The sequence below is a fragment of the Balaenoptera borealis genome (genome assembly GCF_965194805.1).
Source record: "Balaenoptera borealis genome assembly, chromosome: 15".
Lineage (NCBI taxonomy): Eukaryota > Metazoa > Chordata > Mammalia > Artiodactyla > Balaenopteridae > Balaenoptera > Balaenoptera borealis.
The window spans coordinates 2,649,976-2,671,595 of NC_138871.1; the positions used below are offsets into that span (position 1 = coordinate 2,649,976).

The 21,620-nt window shown below is 49.6% G+C and overlaps 1 protein-coding gene across 4 annotated transcripts in view; it reads right to left on the reverse strand.

Moving 5' to 3' along the window:
* The window catches only part of GPR45 (G protein-coupled receptor 45), a 96,776-nt gene that overhangs the window by 51,090 nt on the left and 24,066 nt on the right, over positions 1 to 21,620 (reverse strand). Inside the window, exon 2 of one of the 4 annotated variants that reach the window (XM_082357456.1) lies at positions 15,231 to 21,489. The exons of 1 other annotated variant lie outside the window; for it this stretch is intronic. The gene's annotated coding sequence lies outside the window, so the exon portion shown is untranslated. Of the gene's footprint in view, positions 1 to 9,295; positions 9,482 to 15,230; positions 21,605 to 21,620 lie in introns of those variants that run through there. 2 more of the 4 variants (XM_082357454.1, XM_082357457.1) reach the window with 2 other exon arrangements.

The following is a 21,620-nucleotide window of genomic DNA, read 5'->3' on the forward strand; positions in this document are numbered from 1 at the left end:
AATTCTTTTCTACTGGGGCTTCCCTGGTGGCGCAGTGGTTAAGAATCTGCCTGCCAATGTAGGGGACACGGGTTTGAGCCCTGGTCTGGGAAGATCCCACATGCCGCGGAGCAACTAAGCCCATGCGCCACAACTACTGAGCCTACGTGCCACAACTACTGAAGCCCACGAGCCACAACTACTGAAGCCCACGCACCTAGAGCCCGTGCTCCGCAACAAGAGAAGCCACCGCAATGAGAAGCCCGCGCACTGCAACGAAGAGTAGCCCCCGCTCGCCGCAACTAGAGAAAGCCCACGTGCAGCAACGAAGACACAACGCAGCCAAAAATAAAGAAATAAAAAATTCTTTTCTACCCACGTGTCTCTGGGAAACCACATAAGGCAGAATACTCTAGAAAGCTTTCTGCAGGGTGAGTAGTCTTTGTTAACGAAATCTGCAGAGGTAGAAAACAACGTTCTTTCGTTGTCTGTGGCTGAAAGTCATGCCCACTGAATGTCAACAGCAATCAGCAGTAAAGGTGTGAAATGTGTTTTGTTTTGTCCATTTTGTTCCTCTGACATAGCAGACAGGAAAAATGAGCAAGTGCACCCATTAAGATTTTGTTCAACTTACAATCGAGGAGGCTAATTGTTTATTTTCAGTTAGATTTGATTTCTGTTATTACATTGAGAGCATCAGATAAAAAATATCCTTTCCCATAAGAATATGTACATTTCTTAGTCCTGCATTGCATGTAAGGGGCTTGGATAGTCAATGCTTTTACTAACGAAGGCACAGGTTTCCTAAGGAAGCAAGCTAAGGGTCATCATGGGACAACCAGGGGGCAGAGGCCAGCCGGCAGACGGGTCACAGGTTCACACTGACACAACCGTGCACCATCTCCGCCTAGTGTGTAGACACAGTCACAGCCAGTCATCCACATGACCGCCCTCCACTCTCCTCCTTCCTGTGGAAAAGGAGAGGCTGGGAAGTAGTAGGAAAGATGCCACTGGCGGCCAGAGGGAGCCGGTTCCCCACCAGTCCCCGCGGCCTCTGTCCTCTGCTCCTCAATCCCAGGAAAGCCACCCGAGGGGCTGGGGCCAGGGGGCTTCCTCCTTCCACTCTGTCCAGTGACCACCCAACAAAACACGCACCTGCCACTGCTGGGAGCTAAGCCCGGCTTGGACAGGGTGGACGGGACAGTCCGATTCTGTCTGTGACGGGAACAGGGGCCACTTGGGCGAGAGCCGCCATCACGGGTGGTCACGGGCCACTTGGCAGGAAGCAGCCGAGCAGCTGGAAAGACTCGTTTCGGAAGTTTGGTTCACACTATCACATCCACAGAGAGATGCCAACGCCAATATTTCTCACCATTTCTTTCTTGCTCCCATTCAACCCTCCCCCAGCCTCGAAACGCAGCCGGGGCCCAGACGTCTTGCTGGACAGAGACACCCACAGTCAGACTGCAAGATGGGATGAGGAGGTGTGGAGACAGCAGCTGAAGCCAGTGGTGTGACATGGGAAGACCCCTTCCCGTGGGCACCTCGGCCATCAGCGGGCACGCAGCCCGGCCTGGGAGGGGCGTGCTGTCCGTGGCTCCACCGACGTGACACCCATGGCCCACTTTCCCACCACAAAGTACTTCCTCAGCCAAAGTTCTACGTGAACATCCCCAGGAGTCAGCTGCCCAGGGAGCGGTACAGTGGGGACCGGTGTCTCCATTGCCTCGGGAGGAAAGCGAAGCCAGGGCAGCTGGCACACAGCCAGAGAGAGGAACGACTAGACGTGCGCTGAATTTACTGCAGGACGGCTCTGCACTGCCTTGGTTATCTCATCTGTAAAATGGGGCTGATAACGGGGCCCCCACCCTCCAGAGGATGCTGTAAGGATTAAATGAAATAACGCAGGAGACGGGTTTCCCGTGGTGCCTGGGCTAGGGGAGCCTTCAGTTTAAGCGTTAGCTGACCCTCCAATGTCCTTACAAGTGTCTCTGTCTTACAGATAAGGAGACTGGGGCACAGAAAGGAAAATGACTCACCAGCACGGTACATGGCCTTGTTAGGTCTCAAAATGCAGACCCGCGTGACTGCAAAACCTGCCCTCTTTCCACTCAAGAACAGGGTGATTTCAGAACTCAGGTTGCCTGTTTCCAAGTTCTAGCACTTTCACCCTGATTTGAGACAGCTTCCTATAGAAAGTGTTGTGGCCTGGTTTGACCGCCGCACACAAGCCTTCTGCCTCAGAAAATACACAACAATGTACTGCCATCCGAACAAAAATCCGAGCACCATGTTCCATGATGACGTTGATGACATCAGCAAAGAAGCTCTCGTCAGAGCCCCTGGAGCTCCAAGAGGTTCTGTAGTACACTCTAGCGTTTGAGGCCAATAATGAACATGAAAGCCAATAGGATGTTCTCATCAGTATTCCTACAATTTCAAAAATCCTTTTTCTTTATGACATCATTTCCATCTCTGTTCTCTTTTTTTTTTTTGGAAAAGGTTAAGTGGATGCAAAGAGAAAGATCATTAGAAAAAAACCTTTCTAATTCCTAAGGCTTTGTGCACGCAGTAGGCATTCCATAGATGCTTGTAGAATGTATGAATAAATGGATTATATGAATGAATGCATCTATTTTCTTCTTGTGAATTGGTTCAAAGAGCCAGTTTTACAGAGACTGGCTAAAAACTGCATCCTGAGAGGTCTCAAGTATCCTTTGCTTTGCTAAAAAGCCCACTGTCTTTATATTTTAGATGCCCCCTGAGGCATGGACGTCCCCCACGGGTACGGCCAGAGGCTCATTCCTGCTTGGTAAGCATTCAACTTGAGCTTGAACGCAAGAGCCTAGGAGGTGCCCACACTTAACGCGGGGACCCGCAGCCCAGGCGGGGAGCACACCTTCCTTTGGGCGTCGTGTTCACTCTGTGCCCTTCGCTGGGGACTGGGCAGTTCTGATCCCATTTCCACCCATTTGATGATTCTTGAAAAGAACAAACACGCAGACGAGATCAGCAGGCTGACACTGCTGAGACACGACACAGGCTTTGCTGGGAGCTACGTTAGAACACGCTCTTGGGTCAGAGGGACCTGGACTGGTCAGAACACCTGAGCCTGAGTCTCGGCTCTGGGGTCTCATCAAGGAACCACGGAATACTCCTCCTCCTTCCCGACCTGTAACGCGGCCCTGGCGACACTCATTGAACAGAATGGTGGGCACAGAAAACACTCAGACTCGGTGAAAAGACAAGCTGGCCTGACTCAAAGGATCACGCCCGCAAACGGAGGGGCAGGAGGAGAGCTCGCCGTGGCCACTGGAGGGCCCTTGGCTCATGACATGTTCTCAGCAGCCAGTAACTTCAGATGATCATATGCACCCCACTCTCAGACAGGTTAAACTACAGGCACTCCCGAATCGGCCGTTCATGAACCTGCCACCTTCCCAATTTCTGCTACATAGAGTGGAACATCACCGCTGTTATAATTTGTCTATATTTCCTCTTACATCAAATTTCTGTATGTTTTCATCTTGTTGTAATCAATAAATCCCCGGTTTGACATGCTGGTACCATGTGCTTCTATGTTGCATACCATGCTCCGTGAACCAGTGGATTAAGCCAAAGACTGTTCTATTGCCTGATCCCGATAGGAATAAGAGGCAGCCCGCGGAAACCTGTGTGGGCCGCGTGTCCCCAAGGCTGAGCAAAGCGCAGTCCTAACATATTTAAAATCCATTATCTGACCACACGTAACAGGAATTATTTACAGTTTACACGTTACAGCGTGAACACCACATTCACGGTCATATACAGTCTGGTTCTGAGCACAACACTGACAGCAGGTGGGGTGGCCTACAGTCCCTTGCACACAAGGGGCTCAGACATGTTAGAGGATTTTGCAAGATCACATTAGAAATAAACCCTCTACATCTTCAGCTCATTTCACTGTACGCTCCACAGGGGGGAACAATATTTTTTTAAAAGACTGCTTTCCTCTTTTTAGGCAGATCAGCTCTCTCCTGCCATCTTTTTACCTTCCCATCCATTTATCCATCCAGCTACCCATCTATCCACTCATCCATCCATCCATTCTTCTATCTGCCCTTCCGAACACGTCTCCACATCCCTCCATTGACCCGTCCAACCATGTATCCCCTCCCCCATCCATGCGCCCATCCATTCATCCATCCATCCATCCTTGCACTCAGCGTTTGAGGACCTTCTTTGTGCTTGTCACTCTACAGAGCACTGGAACTACCTACCAGTTTTTATTCTTTTTTTTTTTTTCCAGTTTTTATTCTTATAAAAAGTTTTCATTTCGAAAAAGGGATGGTAATAAAAGTAATTCAGGCACACGTCCTTGCACTGTGCTTCCCTTCACTGTGCTTGGCAGATACTGTGTCATTTGCAGATTGACAGTCTGTGACAGCTCTGCATTGAACAACTCTATTTGAGCCATTTTTTCCAACAGCATTGGCTCACTTCACGTCTCTGCGTCCCATTTTGGTCATTCTTGCAATATTTCAAGCTTTTTCTTTACTATTATATTTGTTACGGTGATCTGTGATCGGTAATCCTTGACATTGCTTGTGTAATTGTTTTGGGGTGCCACGAACATTGTCGTCTTATTTTAAGCGATTGTCAGGGCCACCCCAGCCTTCAGGCACCACCACCCTGATCAGTCAGCAGCTGTCAAATCAAGGCAAGACCCCCCCGCCAACAAAAAAGATTATGCCTCGTTGAAGGCTCAGGTGATGGTTAGCATTTTTTAGCAATAAAGTATTTTTAAATTAAGGTACACACATTGTCTTTTTAGACACAACGCTAATGCACACTGAATAGACTACAGGATAGTGTAAATGTAATTTTTATATGCACTGGAAAACCAAAAAATTTGTGACTCGCTTTACTGCGATGGCCTGGACCCGAACCCACGGCATCTTGGAGGTGTGCCTGTATCTGCACCAGTGTCTTCTCATTTGAAAATCGACCAAAGATTTTCCCTGATGATAGAAAAACACACATGTGTGTGCTCTCATTCTTCCTGTCAAGTGAAATAAAATACTTGGGAGTCTGCCAACAAAAGAGCCAGGAAAAGACCTAGTTACTAAGAGCCTTCTTCCTCATAAGTGCACGAGAAGTACAGTCATTAGGGTTATGTTGTTGGATCCCTTTAGATGAAAAGGGCGCACATCCAATTACTTCACAAGATAACGAGTTCAAATAATTAGAAACACATCCCTGACAGAGTCTTGGAACTTTGTGGAAGAGCTAATTTAAGCGTCTAGGTGTTTTCTCAGGCTGCCCTTCAGAGTTGAGATTCACTTATCTTCACTATTGCACTCTGTTTTGCCATTTTAATGCCTCCATTTCAGAGTTGAGGGCAGTGAACCAATTATCAATGATGTAGGTGGCCTTACAGATAAATGGAAGTGTTTCAAAGTAGATAAAAACATAACGCCCACAATCATACTGAACAGAGTGAAACAAAACATGAATCCATTATCAACTAGCAGATGAAAGGAAAAAGCTCAAACGTGCAAAAGAAAAAAACATTTGAAATTTCTAAATAAAAAAAAATAAATAGAACAAAACTAACACTCCTGTTAAAGATTTTTAAAGTTTGCCTAAACAGGCTGTAACTCCAATAAAATCACTTTCACCAAGTCTCCCAGGCACCAGTGACTGACTTTCTTACCGATTAATGCAGTAAAGCAGTGGTTCTCAAACTTTGGGGAGCATCTGTATCACCTGGAAGGCTGGTTAACACACAGAGTACTGGGTCCCACTCAGAGTTTCAGATTCAGATTCAGGAGGTCCAGAGTGGAGCGCAAGAATTTGCATTTCTAAGTCTCCGGCTGTTGCTGCTGGTCTGGGGACCCCACTTTGAGAAGCACGGGAAGAGATCATCCCTAGTCCTCATCTTACATAACTTCTCAGCTGCGGGTGGCACTGGGGACCACTCCCTAGCCCCCCGAACACCACACTTCTCTTGCTTTCTCTGCCATCTCTCCTTGTCTCCTTTTTAGTCTCCCGGTATCCCCTCGATATTTACCCTAGGCTTACTGCTCTTTCACTGAAATCTTACCGAGCAAATTCATTCACTCTGAAGCCTTCATCGCCACCTACAGCCGGCAGCCCCGAGGCTGCAGCTCTGGCCTGTTACATGTGAGCTTCACAAGGACACGGTTCCACGTCTCGTTCACAGCTGCAGCCCAGGTGACCAGAGCATGCCTGGCACATGGAATGTGCTCCGTAAATACCTGTTACAACTTCCTGGTAGATATTTCTACCTAACTGTTCCACAAGCTAACTGGCAACCAAGATCAAATGTATTCGGAAAGACATATATCAAAAAAAGGATATTATATAAACTAGATTCTCTGCCCACCCCACCCAATATTTCCAACGGTACCATCATCCACCGGTTTTGTAAGATCTAAGAAAGCTAATGGTCATCCTGGAATCCTCGCCTGTCAAACGCCAAGTTGTGTTGGTTTTACCTTCTAAATCTCTTCCAAGTCCACCTGTTTCTTCCCATTGCCACTGCCTGGCTAGGCCACCTCAGCCTCTCACCCGGATGCCATGGCGCCTGTCCCCGCCCCCCGCGTGCCTCCTGTAATCTCCCCACCACAGGGCAGTCGGCTGACAAAGCAGGTCTCATCCTGCCTGGGTCCAGGGATCCCCTTGCCTGCAGCGCAGGGCGTCACTGCGGCCTCAGAGTCTCCTGATGGGCCCCCACTGCTTCCCTGGCTGTCCTTCACCCCCTTTTCCCCCAGCCTGCGCTCCAACTGGCCTTGACTTAATTTTGTTCCTTGAACACTCCACGCTCTCTTCTTTCTGAGCCACCACTCGTGATATTCCTCCCACTTGGAATAGACTTTCCTTTTCCTCCGACTACATTTTACTGACTACCTGCTGCTCATTTTTCAGTTCCCAACTTAAAAATTCACATCTTCCAAGAAGTCTTCCCTTTCCCCCTCAAAAAAACGAAAACAGGGCCATTTTTGCCTCTGAGATGGCCCACACTCTGTCTGTGGAGTGTGTTTCTCTCTAAATAAATCCACTTCTTACCTAAAAAAAAAAAAAAAACCCCAAAAAACGGGGATACAACCTCCCTTGCATTCCAATAACCCTCTGTATCTGCACACACTGTGTTACCTCTGCTTATTTAGTTATCTGCCGTATCTGCATCTCCAGGGAAGGCTCCTGTCTATGCAGTGCCGGGCCCAGGGCCTGCACCCAGCTGCATTTGCTAAAGGAATAGGCCAACCAGATTTAATGGGGGGAAATTTAAAAGAAATTATTTTAAATGAAACTATTTTTCTATGTTGAGAACAGCCAATGGAGCAGGAAGGGGCACAAAGGGACATTTGGGACCATGGACGTTTTCTGTATCTTGCTCTGGTGGAGGTTACATGGGCGTGGACATAGGCAAAGATCCATCAAACTGTACACTGAAGAGCTGTGGGTTTTAAATGTGTAAATCATACATCAGTAAAAAGAAGTAAGTTATTTTAAACTTATAGCATAACCCATATGGGGATATAAATATTCCTATGGGTTAAACAACTCATGTGGGATATAACAATAGAATTTACTAACAACCAAAGGCATAAAGGTCCCTTAAGGAGCTAATTATTTCCCAAAGATCCAGAACTAAAAACATGGTGAAGTAATTCCTTAAGTCTTTGTTCTGGAATTGAGATTGTTTTACAGTGACTATGCCTTACTCAAAGTTGAGGCCCTGAAATATTTTCAAGGAAAGAAATTATTTCAAAGTCATTCTCTACAGAATCACATAGATTATTTAAAAACCCCATTTCCAAATCCAGTTAAGAAGTATAGCTACATTTCAATGTTGGAGAAATCTTTAACTACGGTAATGGCAACAGCTGCTCAGTGGGGTCCACAGTGTGCCTGATATTATCGTTTCCTTCTTGAATTGTAGGAACAGGACATGGCGTGAACCACTACGGCCCTATTAAAAAGGAGCCCTGCTATCCTGACTTTTGAGCAAGAGAATTTTCCAAGCATATCAAGAAATGTAGAACTGTCTAGTTGTCTGTCTTGGACTAGAACACAAAACGTGGACGTCCAGGGTTTGTCTCTAAGCAGTAGTAAGTGGAGGGGACTTAGGTGCCTGTTTTCTGGAAGTTACTTTTCATAAGGAGGTGGTCCCTGCGCTTCTCACGCTGGGCTCCCCAACAGTCCCCATGGCTCTGGAGATGTGTGCTTGTTCCAGCTGCCTCCCGGTCCCTTGGACCAGGCAAAAGCCAGTGTTGAAACAGCCATTAAAACATTCTTCAGGTAGGGTGAAAAACACCCAAGGGACACTACATGCATCCAAAGTAATGAGACTGAGAGCCACGAACCACTAAAGGGGCACTTTCTATGCTTCAGATGGGACTCATTGCCCTCCGCCCACTTGGGTGATTTTTCTACAAAGGACATCTTTTGTTTCTATTCTTGGTATTGTTTTAGTGAAAGTTTCATTTTCCTTATGTCTCCATTTACTGCTGGTATTTTCACACTCAAAAATTAAAGGAGAGAAAAATTTTAAACTCCTGATTATCTAATTTAGTGAGGATATTACTTTATCATCATCAACATCATCATCATTACCAAGTGAGGGAGTTTTTTGGGTTTTTTTTCAATTTACCAAACCGTTCCAGAACCAGAGATAGAAAAACTGAAAGCATCGCTGCCTGACTGCCCCTTTCCTGATGGGGAAACGGAGGCAGCTAACGGACAGACGACGGACAGCCTGCCCCCCGCAGACGTGCTTATCCCTAATCTGAGGTACTCTGTCGCTCTTTCAAAGTATTACCCACGAAAAGGAAATAATCTGATAAAGTTGGCGTTACACAGGGGAGGGGCGGGAGGGGGTATGAGCGACGGTCAGCGCTGGTGATGGTGGTGGATGTGGTGATGGTGGTGATGGCGGTGGCTGATCGTGATGGTGACGCCGGCCCGGTCCTCTCCCGTTTCTTCATCACCGCCTGTCTCCTCTGCCTCCCGCCTCCCCGCGCGGCCTCTGCCCGGAGGAACACAGCCGACAGGATTTGCACCCAAGCCGCACGTCCGCGGGCGCAAGGCTGCTGCGCCCAGCGAAGCGGCACCGCTCGGCTGGCCCCGCGCCCCTCTCGGCGCCCCCTCGGCTGCGGCCCCTCCGCGCCCCCCGCGCGCCGGCACCGCCTCGCGTGGCGCGCGCAGCCCGAGCCCCGGACGACCGGGCCGGCCCGCCCACCCGCAGGGAGCGCCCGCGACCCCGGCCCGCTCCCCGCCGAGCCCCCCGGCCCGGCCACCGGTCACTTACGCCTGCGCTGGGCCCGCCGCCCGGCGGCCCCGAGACAAAGGCTGCGCGGCCGCTGCGCCGCCGGCTGCTCCCGGAGCTGCGGCTGCCGGGGACCGGGAGGAGGATGGGGCGGAGGAGACGGGGCGGGAGGGGACCGTGTGGGAGGGGCCGGCGCGCCGCGGTCCACCCGCTGCGGCCGCCCAGACCCGAGCCCTCCTCCCCCGCCCGCCGCCCTCCCGGGTCCTCGGCCGAAAACCTCCCCCCAGGGGCCGGGGTACCGCCCCTCGGGGGGCGAGGGAGAGGAAGAGGAGGGAGGGAGGCGGAGAGAGGGAGGGGGGGAGAGAGAGAGCGTTCCTCCTTCCTAATCACGATCCTCTCCATCCACCCCCGCGTCCCCAGCAAGCTTCGGAAAGGGTCAGACTCTGCCTCACCTGGGCAACCCTGGAGACGCTCCCACCCACCCACCTCCTTCCACCGCGCGCAGCTCTCCCAAGGATGGACGTCAGACCATTTCATGGAGAGCAAAGCCGAGCCTGGGAGGTTAAGTGCGCCAAGGCGCGGCGCCAGGAGGGGCTGCCGCGGGAAGAAGACCCCGGGCGCCAGACCCACCTCTTACCTGTTTCCCTCCCCGAAGCCTGGCACCTGGCAGACCGGCAAGGTTGCAGGGTGGGGGCTGCGCACTCCCTCTCTGGGAGAAGTAACTTCTGTTTGGCTCCGAGATTTACATCTTGTTATGAACAGTAGCTATGATTTATTTTTATTTTTAAAACTTTATTATGGCATTTAAGAGAATCAAAAGTAGAGGGAATGGTATCATGAACCCACAACTGCTCAGCTCCAGCCTGAAAGATTGTCAACATTTTCTCTTTTTTTCCTTTCATCTGCTCCCCACTTCCCTATCCCTGGAGGCTAAGGACCTAAAAACAAACAAACAGAACAAAAAACAAAAAATCCATGAGGGACTTCCCTGGTGGTCCAGTGGTTAAGACTCCACACCGGCCGGATCCCTGGTGGGGGAACTAAGATCCCACATGCCACGCAGCAGAAAAACAAAACAAACAAACAAAACATGATCACGGTATCATTATCCCATGTTACAAAATTAAGAATAATTCCTTGATATCTTGTGACTATGGTTTATTCACAGCTGATGGTTGTCACCCTCCTGGTCTTTGCGTTTAGTGCTTCACCTGTGCCGCTCAGCCTAGGTGGGCCCTGACTTCCACCAAAGCTCGTGGTAGCGCGGAGGTGAGCTGGTGGTTGCTGGCCCGCAGTCGCTGATGGAGCAGGAACAGGTGAGCACTGACCCCCCAAGGCCCAGACACTCCTTAGTGTCCCCAAACCCCTTGAAAATTTTGATTGAAGCCCATCCTTCCAGGATAATGCACACATAGAATTGTGATTTACATTCCAGGGGTTTCAATCCAATTCTCACAGTCTGTCTGAGAATGGTGGAGCCGAGGCATGCCCCTCGGCCCCCGGCTTAGGGAGCATTGCTGAGAGGTGGCGGAGACCGCCAGGGTGCAGGCTCTGGCTCAGACTGCCTGGCCTTGAACCCTACGTGTCTTGCTAGCCTAGTGGCCTCGGACCGCTTACTCGACATCTCTGTGCCTGCTTCCTCATTGGGAAAAGACGGGGCTGTCATTCGAGGTCGTCTAGTTGGGCTGCCAGGGCGCTTTTGTGCACGGGCAGTGCCTGGCGCCGGAAGCATGGGGGGCGCTCAGAGCGTTCTCGCTGCTTGTGCCCTCTGAGTGGTTAAACCCAGAAGGACCGCGGCGCCAAAGGATTCGCAGCCTTACTTGAAGCAGAGGGAGAGGGCCCACGCCTGCTTTCTGCTGCAGCAGAAGCAGCGTATAGACATACACACGACAAAGACAAAGCGGCCCTTCTCTCTTTGACGGGGGCGGGAAGGATGTTTGCCTGATGGCCAACGTGGAGTTCTTAGAACTGTGCGGGTCACGTGTACCGACGTGGCTCCAGGAAATGATCTTTGAGATGCTGAAAGGATGCAGTCATTCTCTATCACCCACGCCAGCCGAACTGGCCTCAGTTAATGGACCGAGACGGTCCCTGAAGCCTCACCTCCTCTCCGAGGTGGCCCCTGACAGCCTCGGGCAGTGGGCAGTGTCCTCAGTCTCAGCTCCTGGGCACCGGCCTGCTTTAATGACTAGGGCTGTGGGTCGCTGTGCGTGATGTGTCGGCCCATCTAGACTGTAAATGTGCAGAGAGCTGCGATTGTAACGCAGGGTCTCAGCATCCCCCAAACATCTGTCCATCGTCCACCCAGCATTGGTGCAAGGGGTAGGCACAGAGATGTCAAGTAAGCGGTCCAAGGCCACTAGGCTAGCAAGACACATAGGGTTCAAAGCCAGGCAGTCTGAGTCCGAGCCTGCACCCTGGGTATCTCTGCTACCTCTCAACAATGCTCCCTAAGCTAGGTACCTAGGGGGAAGGGACTCTCCCTGATTATGGCCCCCTGGTTCTGCCTCTTCACCTCCTGGTTGCTCGGTATCCGCATCCCTGAAGTGGGGAGCGTGGTTACTTCCCCCGCCGTGGCGCTGGGCTCCCGGGACCTTCTGACGAGCGCCCACCTCTCTCTCCGCCCCGTACTTCCGCTTTCTCTCTCTCCTGCTTCCCTTCCCTCACTCCCGACGCTCTGTTTTCCTTTCCCATCTCACAATATGGATTATATGATTTTTAAAACCGTTTGATGGAATTTGCTTGTGTCAATGAAGGATGATGTAGGTGAATAAAATCAAGACTAAAGCTTTTGTAGAGTGAGATGGACAAATGACAAACAGCGTCTACTTCTACTCAGGGGAGAACGACCCAACTGTGGTCTTCAAACAGAAGGGAGAATATTTGAGGGATACTCAGGCCTTATGGGTCTTCTTGGGAATAAATTTACCAAAGGACCTTGAAGTTAAGAGAAAACATAACAGCGAGTGTTACTGGTATCTACTTGTTCTTTGGGGACAATCTGACACTCTGGGCCAGCTCTAAGAAAGAACTATTACAATGACAAAGAACTTTAGTCATGGTAAAGAAATAGGGTTTGGTTTAGCTAAATGAAGACCATATGAATGTGAAAGGACAGCTCTTGGTGATGAATGGATTTCGAGGCCCTAACAATCAACTTACAGAAGATTAATAGAAGGAGAGCTGTATCTTATCTGGGCGTCCAGCTGTTGAGAAACCTAAACTTACTGACACTAAAGATAAGCTTAGATAAAAGACATTCAGTTCAAATGGAGACAAAAATACTTGAAAATAAGCCTAATGCTAGCAACTAAGTGCAGGCAGTAAACATATCTGTGGTTCCAGCCCACTGGCTGTTGTAGAGACGACAGATCATCGTAAGCAACAGCGGATTATTAACCACCAAGTGCTCTGTGCACCATGACGATGTGAGCCGCTCACTCTCCCACCTCAAAGGAAATCGGCTGTCCTAACAAGGAAACTCACAGCCTAGTTGGAAACTAAGAAAATTGAGGAGATCACAGGGGGTGAGGTGTGGTCTACGCGGCCTCCTGTGGAATCTGGATGGGCTTGGGGCTGCCTCCACCAACAGAGAAGGGAGGGAGGGTCCATCTGTGGTCTCCGGGGACTAGATCATCAGAGGCATGTAGCTTCCATCTGCCTCGTTTGGAACAAACGCTCACCGTCCAGTGCTTCCTCTTGGGATAAGCCCACCAGGCTGGGAGAGGTCCAAGCCACACGGAGAGGTCACGGAGAGGCGCCCAGGTCAGTGGTCCCAGCCTTTGAGTGCCCCCAGCCCATGTACCAGACATACGAATGAAGATGCCTCCCTATGATTCCAGGGCCCAGCCTTCAAGTTCCCTCCAGTTTTCCATCCCAGGCCTCAGACGTCATGGAGAAGGGATTAGTCACCCCCTCTGTGCTCTGTCCAGATTCCTGACCCAAAGAATCTGGACATAATAAAATGGTGTTTAATGCCACAGAGTTTGGGTAGTTGTTGTGTAGCAGCAGATAACAGGAATATCAAACAATCTGCCAGATGCATGAGGCAGATTTTGCCTTCAAAGAGCTTACAGTCTTAGCAGGGATGGGGGGTGGTATAAGCTGAGCAAGAAGGTTGGGGGCTTCCAAGCGGGACCCTGCCCCTCCTGGCTGCGTGGCCCTGGGGAGTGATTGTCTCTGTGCTCCGCCCTCATCTGTAAAATAACGGTAACGATAGTACCTGCTTCACAGGCGAGGTGTGGAGAGAGGACATCCCTGAACCACGTAGAGCCCCGTGAACACTGCATTGGGGCATAATGTTGTCACGCCCCAGGCACACGCACCTGTGACACCACGCAGGAGACAGCGCTCCCGAACCCAGCCACAGCGTCAGGTGATCTCTGTGTCAAGGGAAGCGGATTCCTAGAATGGATTTGATCAGTAGGCTCTATGGTTTTATAATGAGTTCACAATGGCTTCCTTGAAATCAGAGTTTTACAACCTTTTTTGGACTGTGACCCACAGTAAAAAAAATACATTTGCTATTGTGACCTAATACACACAAGCATCCACTGCTATAAAAACCACATTAAGGGACTTCCCTGGTGGCGCACTGGTTACGAGTCCACCTGCCAATGCAGGGGACACGGGTTCAGGTCCTGGTCTGGGAAGATCCCACATGCCACGGAGCAACTAAGTCCGTGCGCCACAACTACTGAGCCTGTGCTCTGCAACGTGTGAGCCACAACTACTGAGCCCTCAATGAGGAGTAGCCCCAACTCGACACAACTAGAAGGGCCCGCACGCAGCAACAAAAACCCAACGCAGCCAAAAGTAAATGAATAAATAATTAAATTAAAAAAAAGAAAATCGGAGAATATTAGAAACAATATGAAAAAAAGACACATCAAGATGTTCATGAAACAATATTTGCCCTTACTCTGTGCAATGCACTCTGATATTTCGTATTCTGTTCTATTTAATTTTGCAAGATCCACTAAATTGATTTTGTGACCTGCTAAATGGGTTGAAATTTACCATCTGAAAAGCAGTGTCTTAAATAACAATTTTTATAGTTTCCTTGTCCTAAATATTTCACTGTTTTTTCCTTCGTTCATCTAACTCATGCTCCGCTTTCTGGAAGTGGCCCCCCTTCAGGACGCCCATCCACTGCCCCCCATCCTGACTGGCTATGCTGGGTTCTGGCGGAGCCAGGGGTCTGCCCGACTTGGTGACGCCAGACCTCGTGCTGTGTGCTGCCCCGCAGGTCCTGGCACCATGCTGGCACGTAGCGGGTGTCAGCAAGGATTTGTGAATTGGTCTTAGAACAGGGATACTAACTTTATTTTTCTGCTCATGTTTTTTATGTGTGCTAAGCACTTAGCTGGTTCTCAGATGATTTATAATTTGAGGTCATTATTTGGTGAGGATGCGATACGCCAGGGAGAAGAGACCTGGCCAGCATCCCTTTCCCGGGTATCCTAAACCAACACGCACAGTGTTCTTAGTCCTCACCCCAGTCACAATGCCATAAAGCTGTTGTCACTTTATAACCACAGGACATGAAAATCAAATTCCAGAAAGTGCCTCGTAAGTAAAAATTTACACCGCCTGGTGCTGCAGACCAGCTTGGTGACTGCTTTTGGTCACTGCCCGTCATAGACAATGACCCTGGCACGCGTTCTGCTACTATAGTCATTCCCCCAACGCACTGTCCTGCTCACAGGAAACAAGCAAGCATCTGCTAAGGTTTTGTTTTTTTCTATCTTGTTTTGCTTTTTTCTTCTGCAGAACCTCATGATAGGCAATAAAATGAGCCAGTGGAAATTTCAGAGAAATGTGAATTAGAGCCACAGATCCTTCAGGGGCATCTACATTTAGCTCACAGTGCAAAATATTTGTGTCCACTCTTGGGCTGCTGTGTCGGCAAAATGAGAGCGTATTTGCACAGGTGACACACCTTAATTCCACTGTATCTGTAGATAAAGGGAATTACCTTCTCTTCAAGGGGAGTCATGTGATGGAGTAAAAAGGTGGTCCACAGATGAGGGTGTTGAATCACAGCTCCAACATTCATCACCTGAGCGACTGGAAGCCAGGAGCTTCAGCTTTTTGAGCCTCAATTACCTCATCTGTAAAATGGGGATAATAATATACCTCTCAGGGTCATGGTGTTAGACAAAGGTCCATGCACACCACGGGGTCAGAAGCCACTCCTTGTTCATGTGGGTGACACGTGTCTTGTGCCACGGCGTCCTGCCTTCCAGACCAACATGGAAGGGGCCAAGGACTGATGGCTGAGCCAAAAGCAGCCCCTGCAGGCGGGCCAGAGATGCCTCGGCCTAACTAGAAGGTCACTAGAGAGTGATCAACAGGCCCGATCAATTAACTTTTAAAAATAGCTTTATCCAAAGAAATGATTACCAAAAAGTCTGTTTAGTGGGTGTAGCAGACAGAACAATGGCTCCATAAAGATATCTATGGTTCTAATCCCTGGAATTGCGAATACGTTCATGTTCCATGGCAAAAGGGACCTCGCAGATGTGATTAAGTCAAGGGTCTTGAGATGGGGAGATGATCCTGGATTATTCAGGTGGCCTTGTGTAACCACAAGAGTCCTTATAAAAGGGAGGCCAGGGCTTCCCTGGCGGCGCAGTGGTTGAGAGTCTGCCTGCCAATGCAGGGGACATGGGTTCGAGCCCTAGTCTGGGAAGATCCCACATGCCGCGGAGCAACTGGGCCCGTGAGCCACAACTACTGAGCCTGCGCGTCTGGAGCCTGTGCTCCGCAACAAGAGAGGCCGCGATAGTGAGAGGCCCGCGCACTGCGATGAAGAGTGGCCCCCACTTGCTGCAACTAGAGAAAGCCCTCGCACAGAAACGAAGACTCAACACAGCCAAAAATAAATAAATAAATAAAAAAGAAAAGAAAAAAAATTAAAAAAAAAAAGGGAGGCCAGAGGGTCAGAGTCAGAGAAGGAGGTGTGAGGACAGACACAGAGGTCGGCTACTGTGGGGTGACCAGAAGTGAAGTGTTGTGTGTGTGATGGTGTGAAAGTAGGAGAGACGCACAGGGGAAAAGCACAGGAGGGAAGATGGGGTTCTTCTCTACTGAGAAGGAAAACTGGATTTTTCCAAGTCAGGAGGTAATTAGGTCATGAAGGTGGAGCCCTCATCGTGGGATTAGTGCCCTTATGAAAAGAGACATGAGAACTTGCTTTCTCTCTGCATCTTTGTCTCTTTCAGTCTCTCTGTCTCTGTCCCTATGTCTGTCTGTCTCTCCCCACCACGTGAGGACACAGTGAGAAGGCAGCTAGTTGTCTACAAGCCAGTGGATCTGCTGGCATCTTGCTCTCAGACTTTCAGCCTCCAGACTGTGAGATATAAGTATCTGTTCTTTGAACCACCCAGTCTTTGGCGTTTCTTGTCATAGCGGCCAGAACAGACTGCTGCCCCCAGATAGCTCATGATGGAGGGAGACGGTGGGGGGGGTCTCAGCTGTGGCCCTGGGACCGAACGCAGCAGGGTGGTTTCTCCCTGACATCCCTCCCGGAAGTCCCCCTCAGGGATGGCGGCCCACTGGGAGCTGGCTACATGGGCAGCGTGGAGCCGAGCGGGGCAGGGGGTGGACTCTGATGGGTGTGGAGACGAGCCGCCTGCCTCTCGGCAGCGCCCGTGCCCGGGGTGGGGAGCCCGGGGCGCAGACAAGCCCTGCTCGCCAGCTGCTCACGGGCCCATGTCAGCTGTGAGAGCCACCTGGTGAGGCCGCCCTACGAGGCAGGGCAGCCCTGCTCCGTGATGAGCAAGGCGGAGCTCGAGGGCAGGCTCCGGGCTGCCGCCCGGGGTGGCTGAGGCTCTGCAGGGCTCACACCGTGTTTCAGCCTCTTTCTCTGCCCAGTCCCTTCTCCTCCCCTCACGGGTGCTCATCTCTGCAGGAGTCGGCTTGAGCTGTCGTGACAACGTGCCACGGACTGGGGGCCATGGACCAGGGGCGCTTAAACAGCAGAAACACATTCTCTCACAGTCCTGGAGGCTGGAAGTCCAAGCTCAAGGTGTCAGCAGGGTGGGTTTCTTCCGCAGCGTCTCTTCTCGGCTCACTGGTGCCCATCTTCCTCCTGTGCCTTGGTGGTGTCCTCCCTCTGTGTCCTCATCCCCTTTTCTTACAAGGACACTGAGTCCTATTGGATTAGGTTCCACCCTAATAGCCTCATTTTAACTTTTTTAAAAAAATTTTTATTGGAGTACAGTTGCTTTACAATGCTGTTAGTTTCTGCTGTACAGCAAAGTGAATCAGCTCTCCCTTCTTTTTCCTTCTTGTCTTTCCTTCCCCACCCCACCCCCCAATAATTTTCGTTTGTGACACTTGTCTCTGATACACATCCGATGATGTCACCTGCCTGCCACTACTCTCCAGTTCTCTCCTGGTGGTAAAACCCCAGCACAAACCTTTGTCACAAATAAACCTCTGCAGTTTCTAGAAGGGGAGGCGCGCGGGGCAGAAGGAAGCTGGGAAGGACCGTGGTCTCGCCACGGAGATGCTGGGTTAGCGCCAGGACGAGGGTCCCGACGTGGTGAGACTCCAGGGGGTGTGTGGGAGACGGAGGGCCCACGCGAGCCACCCTCACGGCCTGACCGTGTGCACGGATGTCTGTTCGACCTGATGAGCCCGCTCTGGTGGACAGACTGCTTATAAACATAATAACTGTGATGCAAAACAGTATGCAGGGTCCTCAGAAAACTAAAAATAGGACTACCATATGATCCAGCCACCCCACTCCTGGGAATACACATGGACAAAGGTGTAATTCAAAAAGATACATGCACCCCAGTGTTCACAACAGCACTACTCACAATAGCCAAGACATGGAAACAACCTAAACGTCCATCGACAGAGGAATGGATAAAGAAGATGTGGTACATATATATACAATGGACTATTACTCAGCCATAAAAAGAACGAAATAATACCGTTCGCAGCAACATGGATGCAACTAGAGATTGTCATACTAAATGAAGTAAGTCAGACAGAGAAAGACAAATACCATATGATACCACTTATATGTGGGATCTAAAATAGGACACAAATGAACCTATCTACAAAACAGAAACAGACTCACAGGCATAGAGAACAGACTTGTGGTTGCCAAGGGGGAGGAGACGTGGGAGAGGGATAGACTGGGAGTTTGGGGTTGGTAGATGCAAACGATTACATTTAGAATGGATAAACAACAAGGTCCTACTGTACAGCACAGGGAACTGTACTCAATATCCTGTGGTAAACCATAATGGAAAAGAATATGCAAAAGAATGTCTATATGGGTATAACTGAGTCACTCTGCTGCACAGCAGATACTGGCACAACACTGTAAATCAACTATACTTCAATAAAAAATATACATATAATAATTGTGGAGGACAGACTCCAGGGTGGCCCCTGTGATGGCCGCCCCCTCGGGTAGGACTTGCTCCCCTGAGTGTGGGTGGGACAGGAAGGAAAGACTAGATGAGCATTCCTCGGACACGTGCAAAGCAATCATCCCGGCGGCCAAGCTCCCGCCCCAGATCTCGGCAGCACGGACTGTACTTGCTCTAAGCCGAAGAGCAGCACAGGGGGCGCAGAGCCCCCACGATACCCAGGAGCGCCGGCGTCCCTCGCTTCCGGGAAGAGGGCGAGAAGAGGGTGGGCTTAGAGGGTCTGTCTGTCTTCTGTCTGGAGTCCTGTTTCCTGTCCCCCGGGCTGTCAGTGAGCTCGGGAGTGAGCTCCAGACCCGGGGGAGCCGCTCACACTTTTCCAGGTAGATGCTTATCCTGCGACTCGTTTATTTTGTCTGAATTGAATCCCCAGAATATTAAATATACGCATAATCAAATGTAAGTACAAGCCCACATTTGAAAGTCAAATATAAAGAGTTTCTGAATTTGTATCATTTTGCATTATCCAGGCCTCTGCTTTCATCCACGGGAATGAATAAATAAGAGTTGTCTGAGACCAAAATAATTTTCTGGGCAAAGAGGAATAAATGTGTTAAAATGAAGGGGAAAAAACACCTCTGAAGGTGAAAAGGTTTTCACCCAAGATTGAGGTGGGAGAGATGGAATCTGCCTGTTACTTTCCATTTCAATCATCCAGCCTTTTGTCATCAACATAATAATGGGGCAGCACAGAACATCTTGGAGGGAGAACCAAGGCCAAAACAGCAGCCGCCAATAAGCCCAGAGCCCTGGACACGAACCTCAGAAAACATGAGCCTCTAATCAGTTCTCCTCAAGATCCTAATCAAGTTCCTTTTTATGAAAATCAAACTTCGTTTGATAACATTAATATTTTCAGAGGAAGCCTGAGAAAGCCACCCACTTAAGACCCTAAGTTAGCTGGATGTTAATTCAAATGAAGGAGATTGTGCAATTCGTTTCCTCTTTCCATTTTTAGAAAGGAGTAGACATTTTCTAGCTCAAGGAATTTTTGAAACCTTCTAAATTGAGGAGACAAAAATTAAATTATTAGAGAACTGTTTCTCTTCTGACAACTTGGTATTTCTCATCTTGGCTTATCTAGGAAGGCCTATCTGTATTTTCAAAAACGGTTTTCTGGATAACATTTATGTAAGAATTAGTTCTATTTTAAATTACATAGGCATTTCCCCTTGTCAAATACAGTAGGCGCTTTGATTAGTGAAATGGCATCAGTGGATTGAAATAGCATTTCTACATGGGCTACTTGCATTTTTGATGCTTCTCTGAACACGGGAGGGGCACTTTTTATCGTGAGATACATCCGTACAGGCATGTGCAGATGAACGGATAGTTCTAGAGGGAACACTGGGTGTAATCGCCACCGAGACCAAGAAAGAGAACTTTATCAGCACCCAAAGCCCACGCCGGGCTGGCTCCCCACCCACTCTGACTTAGCCAATAGTCCTTCACTTGCTTCTCTTTATGTGTGTACTTCCTGCTTAAGGATCCCCAGATATGGACAAGCTCCCCCCTCTCTCTCCTTATGGCCCCTAGATTTTTATGTATTCCTTATTTTATAGTCATTGTTCTGTCTGATGCTTAGATTGTCCCGACTGGGACCAGAGGAAGTCCATCAACGTGGCTTCTGGGTCCTTGGAGACCCCCTCCCGCCATACCTTCAGTCTTTAAAACTCAATTTCATTGCAATATTATTTACAGAAAATAAAATGCACCCACAGTAACTGTGGAGGGTGGGAAGTTTCACAAAGGTGCACACCTGCGTGACCACCGCCACTCATGCAGAATCTCCATCATCCCGCAAAGGCTTCTCCTGCCACTTCAGTCAGCTCTCCACCGCAGCAGCCCCATCAGTCAGTTTCAGCTTTCTCCAATTTCACATAAATGGAGTCAGACAGCATGCGTTCTTTTATGTCTGTTAGTTTTTCACTCAGCATGATGTGTTTGAGGTTCATCCATGTTGCCGGGTGCGTCTGTGATCCTTTGTTATTTCTGGGTAGCACTGCCCCGCAGGCTAGACCACAACTTGTACATCTATTCACCTGTTGATGGACATTTAGGCTGCTTCCAGTATGGGGCTAGTGAGAGTAAAGCTGCTACAAAATTGGCCCACATACAAGTCTTTGTGTGGACGTAGTTTTCATTTCTCTTGGGTAAAAACCCAGGCTGGTACCGCTTGGCCATATGGTAAATGGATGGTTAACTTTATAAGACACTGCACAAAGCCACCCAAGGTCACCCCGTACATTCCCTGCCTTGGTCAAAGCAGTCACTTCTCCAACAAGCCCTGATTCCTTTTTAGTACAAAACAGAACTTAGAAATCAGGGTTGGGTATGGTCATGCTCACGGCTGCGGGCAGTGGTCGTGTCAGCAAGCGCTGCTTCCGGTGGGTCATTTTCGGAAAAGGTGAATCCCTGTCCCAGCACGGCAGGGCACCCGGCATCCTGGCCTCTGTGCAGCAAATACCGGTGTCACCCCTCAATCACTGAGAAACACATACACACCCTAAAGCAACCACACATTTTCCATCCTGGAAAGACGCACTGGTCCACACAACTTTCCACCATCAAATGCATCTGTGGTCTGCATCTACACCAATGTGCTCTTGGTTCCCTGCTGTTTCAATGGTAAAAGGGAAGTTTCTCCTGTCTGGGGTTATTTCCTCGCCTATCCTCGCTTCCCTGGCATCCACAGGGCTTCTCTCCCCCACTTTCGCCTCCTTCCCTAACATCTTCATCTCCTCCTCCACTTTCACTTCTCCCCCATGTTCAATTCCTCCCCACCTTCACTTCCCCCATCTTCACTTCCTCGCCCAACTTCACTTCCCCCCATCTTTACTTCCTCCCCCAACTTCACTTCCCCCCACCTTCACTTTCTCCCCATCTTCACTTCCTCCCCATCTTCACTTCCCATC